This window comes from Ixodes scapularis, unplaced genomic scaffold (genome assembly GCF_016920785.2).
Source record: "Ixodes scapularis isolate PalLabHiFi unplaced genomic scaffold, ASM1692078v2 PGA_scaffold24__2_contigs__length_7659602, whole genome shotgun sequence".
Taxonomy (NCBI): domain Eukaryota; kingdom Metazoa; phylum Arthropoda; class Arachnida; order Ixodida; family Ixodidae; genus Ixodes; species Ixodes scapularis.
In genome coordinates, this window is record NW_024609851.1 from 2,213,030 (window position 1) to 2,232,124 (window position 19,095).

Here is a 19,095-nt window from a genome sequence, read left to right on the forward strand (position 1 = left end):
CTGACCACGCTTGGTTGGACTATGAGAGGCGCCGTCGAGTTGAGAACCAGAGTCGCACTAGAAACGGACCGCAAAACATCTGTCCCGTAAAACGTAGAGCGAGCCGACGACCCTCCTGCATAGAGTAACACAGTAAACGAAAAGAGGGGACACTCGAGCCGATTCGCGGCCCACCAGCTAGGGACTACGACGACCGTTCAGTGGCACTGCAGTCACACACCTAATTTAGACATTTATCATATGTTCACCCTTGATAAATAACTCCACTCTATAACCTAACATTTCAAAATTAATAGCAGTTCCAAATACTTTTAAAAACAATTTGGACAGCTGCGGCTTTGGCTGCGGCTCAGTGGATGGCTTTGGGGCCGTCGGCTCGGCGGACGGTAGCTTTCCGGTCACGTCGCTCGAAAGGTCGGTTGGGCTGCACTTGAGTGGCTCGTGCGGGCTTCTCGACATTCTTCCGTTGTTAGAAAGGTGAGTCGTTTTACTGACACCGTATTTTGCTTGCTTTTGGCTATAGTTGGATGCACGGGCTAAAGCGCGAGCTAATTGCTCTGGATGAAGCCTCGGCAGTTGCACGTGCACGAGTGCGGTCGTGCAGCGAGAGCGCCAGTTAAGCCACTCAAGGCATACTCAATTTCATACCTCATGTGCATCGCTGTCAATGCTGGTAACGCGAGCGCGTGGCTTTTGCGCCAGCAGCTATGACAGCGTTGTACCTGGCGCCATGTATGAAGCAGGGTAGGTACCGCAGGGGGTACAGGTAGCCTTCATGCGCGCTTTGCTTAGGGCGAGGCCATCCTAAGCAAAGCGCGCTCACGAGGAAAATACAAAGAAATCGAAGGTGACAATACCGTGAAGGCTTTTCTTTATCACCACTCTTTGTTGTCGCTTTAACAATTTTGGTTCCCGAATTGCTATGAAATGAAGGCACCAAATTCGCGTAATCTCAAATTGACTTGTGCTATTTTCGTTTCCCAGCTGATGCCACCAGGATGTTTGGCTACGGCAGCTACTGTTGCGTAGCCTGGTGCGGAAACAATGGGAGAACGCGCAAGAAGCCAGGAACAAAGTTCTTCCGAGTTCCACGAGACGACAGGTTGTCCTTTGTTTTAACAACGTACTGGACGCATAGTTCTAATGAAAACCGGAGATAAAGCTGAATGTTTAATCAAAAGTTACTTAATCAAAACTTTACTTCTGTTAGTACTAAATTTAGTTTTAAAACATTCCGTTCCATGATAACCGGATTGTGGTGGACTAGCTTCCCAGCTCTGCAAGGCAGACTGCATTACAAATTCGTTGCTACGTGCTGAATTAACATGACATGCAAGGAAAGCACAACTCGTTTTTTTTTATTTGTTTTTTATTGAGATTAAGTTTTTTAATGTTTCTATAAATGAGCAAGGCACTAAAACTAGCTGATGCCCATTGTCAGCACTGGTATAAAACTACTAAACTCCCAAAAAAGTTGCACTTCTTTTTATAGCATTGCGCACCTTTTAACCAGTCAGCAAAACTGTGTAAGTGTGCAGTCAATAAATAACTACAAACTTCTGAAGCACTATTAGTTTGCTTATCACCTCCATGTGAAACCACAATATCTAAACCATTAAGCGCCGTTCACACTCTTGCAACCGAGTACGACCGAGAGAGACAAGACCGGTTTTTAATCCTCTTACGACTTCTTAGGACCAGCTCCGCAGCAGCGCGCCTGGTCCTAAGAAGTTTCTCTCGGTCGTACTCGGTTGCAAGAGTGTGAACGGGCCTTTATGGTCAAATATTTTATTTTTAACAAAAATAAAGAATAATGAAGTTCACTACATCTTCCAGGTCAAAGCCATGGCTGAGGTATGCCAAAAGAGACGACCTTCTGCGAAAATCGTCCAGTGAGCTGCATGCGAAGCATTTCGTCTGCAGCAGTCACTTTACAGCGCGTGACTTCATAGACCCTGGGCGAACAAAGCTAATGAAAACCGCTGTGCCTTCAGTTCGCTCATCGACATATTCAGATGCTGAGAGAGATAAAGGTAAAGATTTATTTAACTATCCATATACGAAAAGTATATTACTTGTGTAAAACTTTATTTAAACACAATATTGCTTCTACGGCTTCACAACCTAACTTCTAATAGACGAAACTCTTCCAGACTTTATGGAAGCGACAACCCCACCGTGCGGCGCAGACCCCATGGAGGCTACAGCCTCCAGCTTCCGGCCCGAAGAACCCTCAACCGCTGCCCATGGTGAGGAAGGACTTGTGTTGGAAACAACAGCCTGCGTCTAATAGGCAAATATTTCCATACTCCATGGGACCGACAACCCCACCGTGCGGCGCAGACCCCATGGAGGCTACAGCCTCCAGCTTCCGGCCCGAAGAACCTTCAACAGCTGCCCATGGTGAGGAAGGACTTGTGTTGGAAACAACAGCCTGGGTCTAATAGACAAATTTTTCCAGACTCCATGGAAGTGACACCCTCAGCGTGCAGCGTAGACCCCATGGAGGCTTCAGCCCCATCATGCGGTGCAGCCTCCAGCTTCCGGCCCGAAGAACCCTCAACCGCTGCCCATGGTGAGGAAGGACTTGTGTTGGAAACAACAGCCTGCGTCTAATAGGCAAATATTTCCAGACTCCATGGGACCGACAACCCCACCGTGCGGCGCAGACCCCATGGAGGCTACAGCCTCCAGCTTCCGGCCCGAAGAACCTTCAACCGCTGCCCATGGTGAGGAAGGACTTGTGTTGGAAACAACAGCCTGGGTCTAATAGACAAATTTTTCCAGACTCCATGGAAGTGACACCCCCAGCGTGCAGCGTAGACCCCATGGAGGCTTCAGCCCCATCATGCGGTGCAGCCTGCAGCTTCCGACCCGAAGAACCCTCAACCGCTGCCCATGGTGAGGAAGGACTTCTGTTGGAAACAACAGCCTGCGTCTAATAGGCAAATATTTCCAGACTCCATGGGACCGACAACCCCACCGTGCGGCGCAGACCCCATGGAGGCTACAGCCTCCAGCTTCCGGCCCGAAGAACCTTCAACCGCTGCCCATGGTGAGGAAGGACTTGTGTTGGAAACAACAGCCTGGGTCTAATAGACAGATTTTTCCGGACTCCATGGAAGCGACAGCATCACCGTGCGGCGCGGACTCCACGGAGGCTACAGCCCCATCATGCAGCTCGCCCTTGGATTTCCGACCGGTGACACCGTCCACATGGTCCTTCTCTGAACCAGTTGGAGCTTGTAAGTGTCCCATTTCTTTTGTTCACCTGTGCCCATATGCTACTACTCATATAACTAAAATTCATGCATGTTAAGGTGGGTATTAGTTTATCTACTTTTCCGGTGATGGGCTTTTCATGCAAAACCTGTAATATACCTTACGTACTGTATTGTCAAGGCATACAGTGGAAATATGTAATTTTAGCAAACATAGCTTCAAAAGCCCAGTTTCCCACGATTTCTAATTGTCTGTAGTTTAAGGGCATATTATCTACTTGCAGATTATGTCACTGTAAGGTAATGTTGGCCATGCTGGTTATAAGGAGAACTGCTTACCTGCTCTGATTTCGTTAATTTTATTTTTTACCCGTTTCAGGTACTTCTACGCCTCCTCTGCGCAGTTCTGCGCCGAGACCTAAGGACATCATAAGGCGTCTCCAGGCCAAGGTTTCAAAGTACCGGAAGACCATCGCAAGGCTGCGCAAGCAAGAGAAGAATATGCCTCGATCGGCTGCGGAAGCTCTCAACATCATTCGCCCTCACGTGACAGACGAGGTATTCCACCTACAGTCAAGCCATGTTAAATTGAAATCCAAGGGCAAGGGAAAACGATTCCCGTTATGGTTGAAAAAGTTTTCTCTTCATCTCAACTTCCGTGGGCCGCGGGCATACCGTTTTTTGTCTCGTTATCTCACTCCCTACTCAGCACACACTAAGAAGATGGCTGTCGGATGTCAAAATGACACCTGGAATTATACCAGGCATTATGTCATCCATTTTTACAGAAACACAATCATGGAGTAAGCGCGATCGCGTCTGCACTCTCATCTTCGATGAGATAGTGTTAAAAAAAAACTTGTCATATGACATGTCACAAGATGTTGTTCATGGATTTACGATGATGGCTACGAACGAACCTCAACGATTGCCGACAGAGCCCTGGTTATCCTTCTTTCCGGAGTTTCCCGGAGATGGGTTCAACCAGTCGCTTATACAATTGGGCACACGTCTACGCCATCTACCGTAATCCGGAACTTGTAGATCTCGCTCACTGAGCAGTTGCAAGACATTGGAATTACAGTTAAAGCTGTAATTTGTGACCAGGGGGCTTCCAATGTAAGCTTAGCAAACCAGCTTGGTGTCTCTGTGGCGCAGCCCTTTTTTTTCGTAAAACGTGAACGCGTTTACTTCATTTACGACGTTCCCCATTTAGTGAAAACAACACGGAACAACCTGCAGGCCCACAGGCTTCATATCGAAAATGAGATTGTAGACTGGGCAGATATTGTGAAACTGTACCACTCCACACATGAGATGCGACTGCGGTTGGCGCCAAAGTTGACTGAAAGACATATCTACCAGAAACCTTTCAGTAATATGAAGGTTAAGCGGGCGACCCAGGTATTGAGTGCTTCAGTGTGCGTCGCGCTTTTAGCTCTTGTCTATGCGAAACAGCTGCCTGAAGCAGCCATGTCAACTGCTTATTTTTGTGACCGCATGGACAAGCTGTTTGATTGCTTGAATAACTCCAGTCCAACGAAAACGGAGCAAAAGTTGCGCCATGCTATTCGAAAAGGGCAGCCGGATTTAGTTGAATTTCTCGGAAAACAGCTTCCATGGATTGCGTCTTGGAAGTTCGAAGGCCAACGTCAGCCACACACTATCATCGGGTGGCAAATTACGATCAAAGCCGTCTTGCTGCTGTGGGAAGATGTTTCCCAGAATTACGACTTTGAGTTTCTCCTCACGCGTCGACTTCAACAAGACCCACTTGAACAGATGTTTGGACACATAAGACAAAAGCAGGGATGCAACTCGAATCCCAATGTGCCTCAGTTCATAACTGGCCTGAAACACATTGGGATTCAGAAGCTCCTCACACTGTCACCGAAGGGAAATGTCGAAGAGGATGAGACGGACCTCCTCCAGGAGTTGTCCCCATTTTCACTTAGTAGCGAGTCACTCGTGGATGTTGTGCAGCATGTCCCACAGGACGACTTTCCATCTTTGGAAAACATCACTGAGTTGGCAGCCCATGAGGAGTCCCATGTTATTGACAACTCTGCTACTTATTATGTTGCTGGCTTCATTGTTAAAATGTTTACTGAGAGGGCTGCAGAAGGTTGTTGTTGCCTGACTTGCTGACTTGCTTGCAGTAACCTTGATGAGCCACATCAGTTTTTTATGATGCTGAAAGCGTGCCACGTCCCAGGCAAGCTCTTCGGCAACTTGACTGTGCCATCAAGCGCAGCTTTCACACTTGTTCAGCAGCTCGAGTCAATCTTTCTGTTATCGAAAGTGTAGCGCACCTCCGAAGTGTTTGTGAAAGATTGTACATAACTCTCTCGCGTGTTGGTGATTTTAATGTTTGCACTCCAGAGTGTCGTGCACGGTTTTTAAAAATGTTTTGCCGAATTCGATTGTGCTGGCATGTCCGTTTTGTAAATAGAAACTTGGATAAAGTTCGCTTCCATTCTCGCGTCTCTGGTGTACAGCTTGAAAAGTTCAGTGGGCAGAAGATGATGTTTCAGCCTTTACGTTGCATCTCATAAGATATCTGCAGCAGTAAAATTAATTTTATTGGGATTTTATTGGGCCGTGCAGACTGCACACTAGCCATTTGTTGGGATTATTTGCAGTCAGTAGGTTGCACTCTACTGGTCTATTGTAATGACTGCTTTTTTAGATGGTCATGTCTGTTTTTTTTCCTATTGTGGTCATGTGGAATGTGTAAGTTCCCATATTGATCTTTGTTAATACTCTCTTAGGTCACTCATTTCGGATGCAACTTTCTTTTCTTTTGGACACTGTTTCTGCTTTACAGATATGTGGAGCGTGAAGGAGATTGAGATCAGGGGTGTCCACCAACCTGGCAAGCCTGAAATGCTCAGGGAATTTTGGATCACCTGGAAAAGTCAGGGAATTATCAGGGAAACTGTCAAAAGGTTGGCTAAATTAGGGAAAGTGACGAGTAAAAGTGGCACGGTGGTGCGGAACGAAGCCCGGCGATCAGGTGTCGTCACAGTTCTGCTGAATAACATTGCCCGAAATGTCATCCTTCGAAGGAAGGAACAGCCAGGAAATTTTATCAAAATAGTCAAGGGAAACCTGGAAAAATCATGGACTTTGGAAAAGTCATTGGGTAGACACCTTGTAAGATGTACCTAATTAGGCAGTGCAGATTGCATGCCAAGCCTTGGTGGAATCATTTGTGATGAGTGGGTCGCAGGTACACGGGGCACCAGTCTGATTTAGCAGTCTTTTGTCAGCCATTTCATGTGCGCTTGTTATGGTAGTGGTCATGGCAAACCTTACATGTTAAATGTGACATGTTAAACGTGACATGAACGTAAAACCTGTATTAGACCGTCGGTTGGCTTTCAGTTCTTGTTATTTTGGTCATTATTGTTACTTAAATCAGCAGGAGCAAGGTATTTTAATTCTGTAGTTCAGGCTGTGTTAGGGTTATTTAACGACTATGTCACAGACTAAGAAGGTCTATACTAGTGGCAATCTTGTTTAGGCATTTACTTGTCTGTTTTTCTCATTGTGGTCATCGTGCATTTCAGATTTCTTCTGCTGAGCGTTTTATTTGCATACAAATTGCATTAGATCAACGAGCTTTGATACTGCATGGCCAGTTCTTTTTTAATATGTGTTGCTGATGCTGCATATGTTATGTGTGTGGTGCACCTTCCATGGAACATGCTTGAGAACACAAAACAGGCTTGCAATCCAATTGCAGTTGTAACATTGTAATTCCAGTTGTTTGATAAGATTTTCATGCATGCCATAATATGCTTGCCATTTTTTTGTAGGATGTATTGTTTGTGAATCCTTGATGCACGGTGCTTATGTTTTGTAGTTTTGGTAATTATATACGAGGCACAAACTGCCCACCATGTTTTTGTTGCGAAAATAAACTGTGTTGATTACTCCCTGGTGGTGTTCTTCTGGACAGCACAAACCTACATGGGTTTCCTGGCTTGTAAAGTCAGTGTTAACTGTATATAGTATTGTCCATTAGTTGTCCGCGTTAGGAATCGTACATACGTGTGAAGTAATTACAGCTGAAATTTAACATGCGGGAATAGTAGGAAAAACATAACTCGCGGCAAACCAGATGGCGCAGGCTACCGCCCAATACACTACGCCAAACTATATATCTATCCATCCGGATAGATATATATATATTGTGACTCCATTCATTTTGTTGGGGACTACGACGGCCGCTGGGTGCGCTCCCTACCAGCTAAATGGGCCGCTCGGGCCTATGGGAGTGTCCGCTCTTTACCTTGTGTAGATTACTCTATGCCTCCTGCCGCTACGCCTTCGCCTTCTCCGCGATGACGGGAAACCAGCCGGATGCAGCTGTAGCTTCCACTATGGTACGGCGAAACTAGCGCCGCTAGGCGCTGCGGCAGTCTCGCGAACTAGGTTTGGGTTGTAAAGTACATGCAGATGGCGCCACGGCGCCATTAAAGCGAACAGCTAGACTCTAAGAAAAATTGGAGGAAAAAAGTAGCAACGGCGTGTCTTCCTCCGTTCTACTGACGCGCCCCCGAGCGGATACGAGAAAAGTGGAGGAACGAAACTTTTTTCCCCTTCTTTTGGTAGACGGTAGAAAGTTTCCCGACTTATCTTCTTTCGGTTTCGTTTTTCGAGCAGGTCGCGCAGGTTGAGTTGATTGAGCTTCAGCGGCAGCGAAGGCCGCCTGTAATTGCGTCTTCTAGTCTAAACGTGCAGAACATTTCGGTTGCATCGACGTTTTTATCACTAATTTTATCAAACGAGCAAACGAAGCCGCTAGAAACAGCGAAGTTCCAGAGCAGTGCCAGCAGCGCTCGTGCACTGGGGGATGGCCGTCTCCGTATTGCGGGACTCGCGAGGCACGGAACTACAGTCACTACAGTAGCGAAACCACGCGGAACTGTGTCGACGTTTTCGACGCTATGGAAACCGCAGGAACTGCGTCCAAGACAGGCAGGTTTTGCTGCCGGCTGCGTGGGTGCCTTCCGTCCTGAGTTCGGTTCTGTTTTCCGATGCCGAGTGCAACCGGCGTTCAACGTGATTCTGTATTTGTGCGTGTCAGCAACATAGCTGCAACATCGTGATGGCAGTGTTGTGGGTTGTGAACAGAAGACTGGAATTCTCGCCGATGTGACCGTGTGTTGGCGTATCAGTGGTGTAACAACAAGATGAGATCGTAAACTGTCGGGCATTGATGCCGTTGGTCGGGCCGTGATCGGAGGGGGCGGGTAGCGCAGGTTGACATTCCGCTTTACATTAGAAAGCTTAATACCACTTCAGGGATTACGTGCAATCGATCAAAGTGCGAATAGTCATGTTGGAATGCTGGTCTGTGCAGTAGAAGCTCCTGTCGCTATCGTACAGTGGCTAATGTGGCTGTCGAAATTGTCTCGTCCCCGAGAGCGATTGCGCTCTGGGGCAAGGACTCAACAGTACGAAATCGTGACAGGAAGTACGTATATTTACAGTATAAAATTTCGGCATTAAAAAACAATAGTAGGTAAAAATCGAAGCTAATCCTTTATTTTGCTGTTTAAATATACTACGGTTCCAGGAGAAACTGCCCTCCAAGCGGCGCGCGGGGATGAGCGCTAGAAGTTTTCGGGCTCGCCACGGCGTAGCTCTGTACACTTAACACCTGCCGCAAGTCGCGGCTTTGACGACATTCAAGTTAATCGAAACGCGATTTCTCAGCCCGTGAATCATCACTTCCAGCCGAGTGAATATCCGCTCTGCAGAGATTAATTCAAGACTGCAATTGCAGCATTGCGAACAGCACAAATAGAAAAACCAATATAAACACAGGCTATGACGTGCCGTGTGGGGAAACAAACTCATGGCTTTGAACCGCATAGGAGCGGCGAGATTTATTGGCTTTCAAATGATTAGGGCATTATCGAGCGTTTACTTTTTAATTAGAGATTAATCGCCTGAGCCATTCAAAATACTCTCAGAGGTATGACATTGCTGGGAAAAAAACAACATGCTGGGAATATTTTTTATTGCTTAGGGAGTCACCGAAAAGTTCCGTACTTTCAAAACGACCAGTATAAAAGACGGAAACGCAAAGCACGGTTGTAGTGTTCGGGTTAGTGTGGTGTTCTCTTGTATTCATATTTGTGTGTGCCGTGTATGTGCTCAATGTATGTTCACCTGGTGCTTGTAATAAGCGTAGTGTGTGCATAGTAGAGGATCCCCAAGCGCAGTAGTGGCCTGAGAAGAGCGAATTATTTTTTGTAGAACACTAATTTGGCGGTACCTAGCGCCACCTAGCCTAGCTACTTGCAATTACTCTGCTTGACCCCGCCATCTGGTGGCTAGCGATTTAACCTTTCACGCTACGCGATAAACAGCGGCTTCGAGTTTGTTCTTTCGAGGGCGGCTTTTGGTTTCGCGGATTGAGTTTGCCCTTCTCCGTGATGTGCGGTTGACGAAGGAATTGTGACTCGAGGAACACCAAAGGTAAGACGCAAAGTGCGCGAGGTTACTGGGTATCGGTTGTCTCCGTTTAACATCGCAGTGCTGTTGACGAGAAGACTGAGTAACTGCTTTCGAAACGCAAGTTGCTGTGCCTGTGGGGGGAATCTGGCTTCGGAAATAAACGCGGTTTGCGGAAAGCTCGTGTTACGCTTTTATTTGTTGCCACTCTCGTCCCTTACAAGAGACGTAGCGCCCTCGTCAAGCCTTATTGGGCTCAATTTGCTCGATTCGGGGCCGCCATATTGAGATGCAAGCGACGGAGGAACTTTGCTCCCCTGCTTCAGCGAAGAAAGTTGCTCCCTTCCTAAAGCAACATAGCTTACAAGACCGTTCCTCCCCTAAGGGAGGACTATCCATACGCTTTTTTCTAAGAGTGTATCGTCATCGTCAACGTGCTCACCCTTCTCCTTTTCCTCCCCCCTTCCCTCCTGCCTTTTTTTTCGGCCGTTCTTTTTTTTTTTTATTTATTGTTGTGTTTCACCGTAGGAAACAGCGCGAAAATCAGACGAGGACGAAGAGGAAACACACGGGACGAGCGCTCGTCCCTTGTATTTTTTCGTCCTCGCCGTCTGTTTTTCGCGCTGCTTCCTACGATGAATTTACACCAACTCGCCCAACTATCCATTCTTCGCCTTTTGTTTATCGCGCGTGCGTGTACGATAATGGGTGGTGATGAGTGTTGAGATTTGGCGTGCGGCGCGCGCTCATGCGTCTGTGTTAAAGAATCTCTTTTTCACACTCCAAACACGGACGTCGGTTGATACGGACATCTGTGTTTGCTGTTTGTTTATCGATGCCTAACGACAAGCACGTTGCACACAACCTCGCCAACGAAACGTCATAAAACCGGAAGATTGAATAAGAGGCAATTTGTTTAAGTCATTTCGCGTTCTAAAAATGCCTAGCTATTTACAGAATTTAAAGTTTACAGGAAAACTTAAACAATGAATAAGTCAGCTTTATGGCGAGATGAAGAGAATAGATATACAAACATGTAACATTTGACATCACATGAAATAATTGCGTTCACTGGCATCTCGCCATCTTTCAATTAGTATTTACATCATTACTTTATTTACTACATACATCTTAAACAAGCAGCTTTCAGAAATAGCACATCTCATTTATTTAAGCTCTTACCCATGACATTCAATAAAACATTTACAAGAAATTATAAATCACTTTTATACCCTATAATGCCGTACTAGTCATCACAAGAAAAAGCATACTAAAACTCCAGTGCACAGCATTCAAATTATTTTTATACAATGTATGAGCAACCTTAAAAGGACAATATACAATATGCCGGGAAATATTTACGGGATTTCAGTAACGAATATATGCACCAAGTTGCACACACCCAATAAAAAAACTCGCTCCTCGAGCAAGAAGCAAACAAGCCTTAACAATATCGGCCCGTTATGGCTGCCTACTCTCACGTGAACGCCGCAAGCCTTTTGCGCATTGTAGATATCTCCTCAGTCACGCTGTGATAATCTCAGATTTGTGCAGCAACGCATCATATTATGCCTCTATATTACGGCTATTTTGGCAAGCTAGGGGCTTATATCTCAAAAAGGTACGTGATATGACACGAAATTTCAAATGGAAGAAAATTGTTATTACTGGCTCTATTGCTGGCTCTATTTGAAAAAGCAAACGGAAAATAAAAAAATAGCGCGCATAACTTAACGCGTTCACTTCTTTCAGTATCGCGCGTACGAAGTTCGCAGTCTCACCTGTCGTCCGTCGCAAAACGAAAAAAAAAAAAAAAAAACTGCAGTCAGCGGTTTCTGTCGTATGCTGGCACCATTTTGGTGCACAGTAATATCCATCGAGAGGAGCAATCCCGCCGAACTGAAAGCTGAAAGAACCATCTAACGCGCAGACCCCCACCACCAAAGGTTTCGGCTGCACTCGAGCGTTTCGTGCACGCCGCACGCCACTCGCCCGCACGCGCTTCGAAAGATCAATCAAAAATAACGGTCGATAACGGATCTCTGCCTGAACGCCCACGATATGCTGAAAGCGCGCCGACTGATATTATATGGTGGCGAAGATAACCTATGCGACACGACGCTCAAAACTGCGGCGGTAAGAGTGAAAACCACGTCTGGGTTGGAACGAATGAATGGATGTACGATGACTTATGGATAGACTTACGGAAGCTTTATGTGGCTCCACACTTTGGTCACCCGTGGAACCTCAGAGCTGCATACGGCTGGGGAAGCGGGGAAGCCGAAGCCGGGAAGCTAGGCGAGCCGGGGAGCCGCAGCAGCCACTGGGCGCAAGCTTTACGTTTCGGTTTCGCTTTTTGCCGACGCCGGCTATCGGTTGCGGGATGATGGGTTTTGCGGCTGGTTGCGACGGTTTTGACGACGGAGCCACGAAAAGACGCCGAGTTGGCCGAGTACGAGTGACGGTCCATGGTACGAGCAACGGGCCGTTTGCCGCTGTCGATCGATGATGCGCGCGTGGTGTCATGATCGGTTTGTTGGTGTAGACGTTGTCTTTGCTATGCGGTACGGCTGATGCGGCTGTCGAATACTTGTGGAGCACAATATTCGAAACAGTCGCCCCAAGACTTCACCGTGAAGAGTTGACTGTGGAATTTGTGTGAGCTCAGCGTAGGTCTATGTTCCGTTTCGAAATGTATGGTATATGTAGCGATACCGGTGGTAAATGATGGGCGTTTTTGTTGGAAGATATCGGTCGCCTTTCTGCATGTATGATTTTTTGACACCGGTGGTCCTGTGGTATACGCGTTTGTTGGAAAGTAGTCGGTCGCCTACGTCATCGGACGCAAAATCATACCAGCTTCACCGAATCATATCGGCAAGCAAACTGCCTGCCAGTATAGAAAGAGGCCGAGCCATCTCCAGTTATGCAGAACGCCAAACCAAACTAGCTGCATCCATAATAACAAGAAATTACGGTGGCGTCAATCCCAAAACTGTACAAGCAGCAGGTATGTTTCTTCCACGTTTTTCCTATAGGGTGTGTCTGCCCAAAACAGTTACGTCACCATAAGAGGGGAGACAAGAGCAAACTCTGCAATGTAGCGGTGGAGGTCCCCCTACCTTTGCTTTAAGGGAGTACGCGTATTCTCTCAGCCTATCGTTCAGACCCTTAGCGAAAAGTCGTTCAAAATCAGTACACTCGAAGTGTACTTAAGTATACTAAAAGTATACTTTCAATGCGGTCTTTGCAATGATTGTATACTTTAGGTGTACTTAAAGTATACTTCCAGTAAAAATGGCGGTGAACTGAAGGTATACTCGTCGGTACAAAACTAGTACATGTAGTTGAACCGTAGTGCCCGCGGTAAAAAGTAGTTCAAAATCAGTATACAGAAAGTGCACTTGAGTATACTAAAGGTCTACTTTCAGTGCTTGCAGTCGGTATACTTAAATTATAATAACGGGTATATATATATATATATATATATATATATGCTAGTAGACAAATTACGTTTGCAGGATAATCCGGTATTTTTGTAATGCAGGTCTCAGCGCACTATACGCTGTTTCAGATATCTGCATCCACAGAAATCAAAAAGACAGGAGGCAATAGAAACCACGGCTAATAATGAGGACATAAGATGCTCCACCTTGCATAGTCGCATACAGCGCAAATCAACTTCTGCACCGCGTAAGCGAAGTGGTGTTATGAATGGAAGCTCGCTCTGAAATTGGCTGGAGAAATCGGCGCCTTCATGTAACAACCTCAAGCTTTCACCGAAAGTGTTTTATGGTGTAGATTTGTCTTGCAAAACTCTAAGACATCTCAATTCATGTGAAAAGAGATTGAGAATTGCAACAACGAACAACATGGTCGATCCAGAGTTCCACACTGTAAAAAATATACGTAAATTTAACGTGTCCTTCCCTCGTCAAAAAAGACGGGCACGCTCATTGTTTCAAAACACGAGGTTGCCCTCATTATTTAGGTGCCGCGAGAGCCGATCCTTCCACAAAAGCCGAAATCCCAGCGGTGTAAGCATGCGCTGATGAATAAAAATAGCCTTGGCGACAAGGGAGAAATTGCTTGAGATAGTTTCGGTTTTACACTGAAAAAGAAACCCGAAAGTTTAGATAAAACCTAAAATAGACTAAACGTTTTTTTTATTTTTTACGAATATAATAAAGTGACATTATTATTAATTATATATTGATTTGCTTAGTTCTGTGTTAAGAAAACAAAGAACAAAAAAAAAAGTGACTTTTGAAAACTGCGCAAGACCATCGCTATTGCAATCAGCTTCCGTTCGGCCGCCGTTGGAGTTCCGGAGCGTTCGAGCATTGCTTCCTTTTTACGTTTTAGCCGTTTTAGCGGATATTTTAGATAGCTTACTTACGAATACCGTGTTCAAGAATAGCAAGCGATTACAGAGAGCTGTGAGACGCAGCGTCGCATGTGGCGGACATTCATGGTCGACTGGTGCAAGCGAAGGTGAGGAAGTTTCTTTTGTTTCCGCGAAGTGCGCCGCTGTTTCAAACTGTCGTGTACCTTGTGCTTGCTAAGCTGTGCTTGACTCTCACTATGCTCTACCCGGTTTTATTTCGTTATTTGAGAAGAGCGTATTTTCAAAATTTATGGCTCTCTCCGCAGGGTGAGAATGATTCGCGTGCGGCGGAACCGAGGGCCAGCCGAGGGCCTGCCCTGGGCGCCGTCCATACGACGGTCGCCCGACGACGCTTTTGCGGAGCGTTCAAGTAGTCTGACGGCAGTTCAGGCAATCACAGGTCATGCTAGTTTTGACGTGCGGTCCCAACAGTCTCTCGCCAATGATTTGTTTCATAAAGCGGGAGCGAGAAAAACGTTACAAGAGCGAGCAGCATGATTTCTTGCCCGTGCTGATGCCTGTGCCGTAGAGACGGACGACCTCTTTGCGTATGCCCAGGCGGCACGCTTTCCAAGTTTGCGATTGTCTGTTGTGAATAAAGTGAGTTTGGATGTCACGTTTTTTAGTGGCGGCGAAAGGCGCTACAAAAGGCAAAGCAGTTAGAAAAAGCAAAAGCATGAAATAAATTTTAAAAAACTGCCAACGTACCAACTCGCCCAGTTATTCTTTGTCAAAGAATAATAGCCAAAACTAATAAATTAAATAAATGCCAACTTTTAATTGGTTAGAAATTAATAATGATGCAGTACAGCCCTACCCTGCTCTAGTGCTTTTGTGGTACCAGTTAATGTGTAAATATATAGGATAATTCATAGCAACCATTTATGTCCGACCCATTATATTGAATCTTTTCTCTAAAAGCTCAATATTTCATTCATTTTATGAGGTGTTAGTGTTGAGAATATTTTCCAGGTATAAACTTTTGCAATCAGGAGTAATGTTTAATGCATTCGTATCCATGGGGTTACTTTTTTGCATGACCAATTTTGAGCAATTTTGATAAACTCGCTAAAACTAAGCCTTCGCAAAAATTAGGTCGTTTACAGTAGTACAATTAATCTTGAAACCAATATCGAATACGGTATAATACTAAACTTCTCTAATAGAATTTTATTATTAGCACACACAGCCCTGAAATTGGCCATTCTCAGATGTTTTCGTTGTGGCCTTCATCAATCCATGTGCTTAAAATGTAGAAGCTGCAACCTTGAATCGAATCTTTTCTTCTTTTTTTTTTTTCTTTATGGTGCCTAAGGTTTGTGGTAAAAAATGTTGTGCCCTGCAGTGAACAGTATTACCTGTAGCATAGCCCTGGGCATACAAAGAAGGCACACAACCAATGTCTGACATATCAGGCTTTCACAAACGATATTGTCCGATTTTCCTCACCCTTTTGTCAGGATGAAGTTGTTACCATCTTGCCTTCCTCACATAGTGGTCCTTTGAGCGAATTATGTGATGTTATATCATAGAGTGGCATAGGGTAATTTTGTCTTCTCTTTTTACGCAGGATGTAATGGCATTCCATCATTACAAAGGAGAGTGTAAAGTGAGGCAGGCTCGGAAACTTGAATAAAGTGATAAGTAAAATTTCAATTTCTGTCTTATCAATTATGCGAAGAACACTGATCATAATGTTTGTATGCTACACATACATACTTAGGGTTGAAAAGTGCTATGCACCTCTTCTTTATGGCTTTTCTCACAGTTTCAGAAGACGCCGTTACGTCATTCTTTCTTTATTCTTTATTTTTTATTGGTTTCCGTTTCATACAGAATGGAGGAGGCCGAGGAAAAAAGCTACAAACGCAGCTTGTGGGGCCCTCGGCTTCTTTAAATGATGGCAGCAGTGGACTCGCAAAACACTCACACACAGTAACAAAACACTTCCTGGTCAATCAGATTCACTCATTCGATACAGCTCCACACATTAGTATACAGTTGCAATTTAATATGATTAGGTCGGGTAAGGAACACAAAACAATTCTAGGAAATAGCTCGTTTTCATCTCAGGCAGTTCTAAGGGCACCGGTATCAGAAAATGAATATAAAAGATATCTCAGTTCAGAAGGCGCCTCACGAGGAATATAGCTGCCAAAGATTTCCTCCTTAATTTCCTGACTCATTTTTAAGAGTGCATCTCCCGATGATGGCGCCTCTGCATTATCATCATCAATTGAGTTGTCAACGGCGTTTCTTAACATTTCACGAGAATGGAGCTATAATATATATCACATGAAATTTCACAGGTAGGATTACAGCCGTTCAAAGAAACACCTTTAAAAAGTCAGCTTTTTAATGCAGGCGCCAATTTTTCTGCCGAATTTGTAACCGTTTTTTCCATTCAGAACGCCCGACATACACGGCGTCCCAGATAACTTGCACCATACTTTAAAAAAACACCGGATGGCTCTACAGGAGTGAAATCAACTGTCGTTAGCAAGCGTCTTGAGAAAGTGCACAGATTTTTTTTAATGCGCCCGGTTATGTAAATAACTAAGATTAATGAGCTAACCTTTCAAATATTCTTTTAAGGGCCAAGATGTCAATCGTAAAGTTGCAGGGCGCATTGAGAAACACCCATTTAAAGTGTTGGAAACATAATACTTTTTCGTGCCTTTTCCGGCCTTCAAAGAACGCACAATCGTGGCGCGCTCGCACGCCTTGATAGGGGAAGCGAGTTGCCACGCGGTATTTTTTTTTGTATTTCGCGGGCGTTTTTTTTTTTTTGAAGACTAGGAAAAAGGAGCATGCAAAATGCACCTTGTTGAAAATGGTTTAATTGAGTGTTTCTTAATGCGCTCTACAACTTTCCATTTCACACCTCGGCTTTTAATCGAAGATTTTAAAAGTTAGCTTGTTACTCTTAATTAAATAATTAGGCGCACTAAAACAATTTCGTGCACTTTCGCAAGAGACTTTCTAACAGCGTACAGTTGGTTTCACTCACACAAAACGCTCCGTTTTTTTTTGTTTTTTTTAAAGTTTGGTGCAAGTTATCTGGGACACTCCGCATATATGTACTGGTAGTACAAGTACACTCGAGGTGCACTTATGGTATACTACATATACTTGGAGTGTACTAAAGGTATACTATTTTGTTTCATAAAAGTGTGAAACTAGTACGATTTCAGTACATACCCTAAGTTCACTATTAGTATACTTTCAGTATACTGATTTTGAACGACTTTTCGCTAAGGGGACACCTACCTCGAAGACCGACATAGGATCTTCCACAAGAAAGGGGTATTCGGTAGACGACACCCGCTGTACATGTTACAAACGGTGTCTTGTGCTTCTTTGTGCACTTAGCTTGTTGACGTTTTCCCGCGCCTGCACTGACCCTCGCGCATACCTGACCCATTTTCTGTGGCGCTGAAAACACAACAGGGGTCCCGTATTGTCCTCCGACCTGTTTTAGATTGTGGGTAGGGCGATGAAGGTAAGGAACTACTACCCTCCGACCTTTCTCTACGGCTGTCTTTTTCTTCTCTATGCTTTTTGCTTGTTTCAGCAGTGAGCCCGCCACCTCAGCCAAAAGGCGCAACGGAAACCTCAGCATCTTGAGTCTATTCACTTGCCCCATGAAACTCTCTCATTGAGTGCACACATGACTTCCTGAGGGCCGATCCCAGGCATAAAACAGCTATACCCCTCTTTAGCATTTTGGAATGGGTGGACCTATAGTGAAGTATTGCCTTCCCAGACCGCGGGCGGAAAGACCAGCAAACATGTTTTTCTTTGAAGAACAACACAGATATCAAGAAACTGAATGAACCCTTCGTTGGGTTCCTCAAACGTAAATTTGAGTCCCCCCCCCCCCCCTACAATTTACGAAAACTGCCATAACATCATTCCTAGTGTCAGCTTCATCCGTGCGCTCGTACACGACCAGAAAATCATCCCCGTAGCGAAATAACTTCCGCACAGACGTAGCTACAAGAGCACCAGCAACGGCAAAATCCACATCTCCAAGAAAATTGTCACTTAGGATCGGAGCTACGCACGACCCTATACACACGCCTGTTTTTTGCAACTAAAACCCATCACGCCAGCCCACCACCATCGAGTTAAAGGACAACTCCGGTCCATACTTTCGATTTTGGGATTTTGGCTGTTCTTAGTGCAGTCAAGCCCCTGAATTGCAAGGTGTATTTTTCTCGCTAGCCGTATAAAGATAAAAGGTAAGCTGATTTTGTTTTAATTCTGTATACGTGGTATAGTCGGTTACAGGTCAAGAAGGTAGCGGCAAAAGCCCCTCAAAGGGAATCTTGCATTCCTCCGCCACCTATCACCTCCCGTTGTTTCCGTGACGTCACGACCTGCCCGAACCAATCTTGTTCTGGCGAATGAATATTTTCAACATGGCTGCCGGGCAGGTTTTCTACGACTCGAGTATCTTACAGCAATTATTCTGTTTTTAATGCGGTTTTTCACTTACCCGAGCATCCGTCGCTAAGTCGTAACCGCGTCCACTTTTATTCGCAATAGGTTCTGCGCGACAGCACGAGAATCCAGCGATAGCATTGCCATCGAAAATTCCGATGCGGGAGTAAGGCCTAGCATCGTACATACGTCGAACTCCGTCTGCTTCTCTGCCTCGGGTGGCGCCTCAACATCGTGAAGGCATCGGCTTTTCTTCGCAGTGGTTTCCGTGGAGCGACGTTAAAATGCAGCGGTCACCCAACTCTTCTTTATAAGTGTAGTGGGCTGTGCGGGAGGGGCATAAGTGAACCGGAACACAATAAGTGCCTTTCCCAATTTCGACCGTACCTTTGCTGGCGTTAATAAATAGTCTGTCGACTGAAATGACGCTTTCGAATGCAGAATGCATTCATCTGTGAAACGTGGCGTCCTTTTCAAGTTTCCGCGTAGCAATCGGCTGCACGGTAATCTATGACTGCGATAGTACCCACGGGTAGACCCTTGTTCGCAATAATGAGCTGTTACATACAG

General features: G+C 45.3%; 1 long non-coding RNA gene across 1 annotated transcript; it reads left to right on the top strand.

Moving 5' to 3' along the window:
- The first annotated feature begins 2,673 nt into the window (after positions 1–2,673).
- Positions 2,674–2,998, top strand: LOC121836302. The gene is made up of 3 exons (XR_006077864.1): positions 2,674–2,729; positions 2,788–2,901; positions 2,960–2,998. It is a non-coding gene; the product is annotated as an uncharacterized LOC121836302 (long non-coding RNA).
- The last annotated feature ends 16,097 nt before the right edge of the window (positions 2,999–19,095 follow it).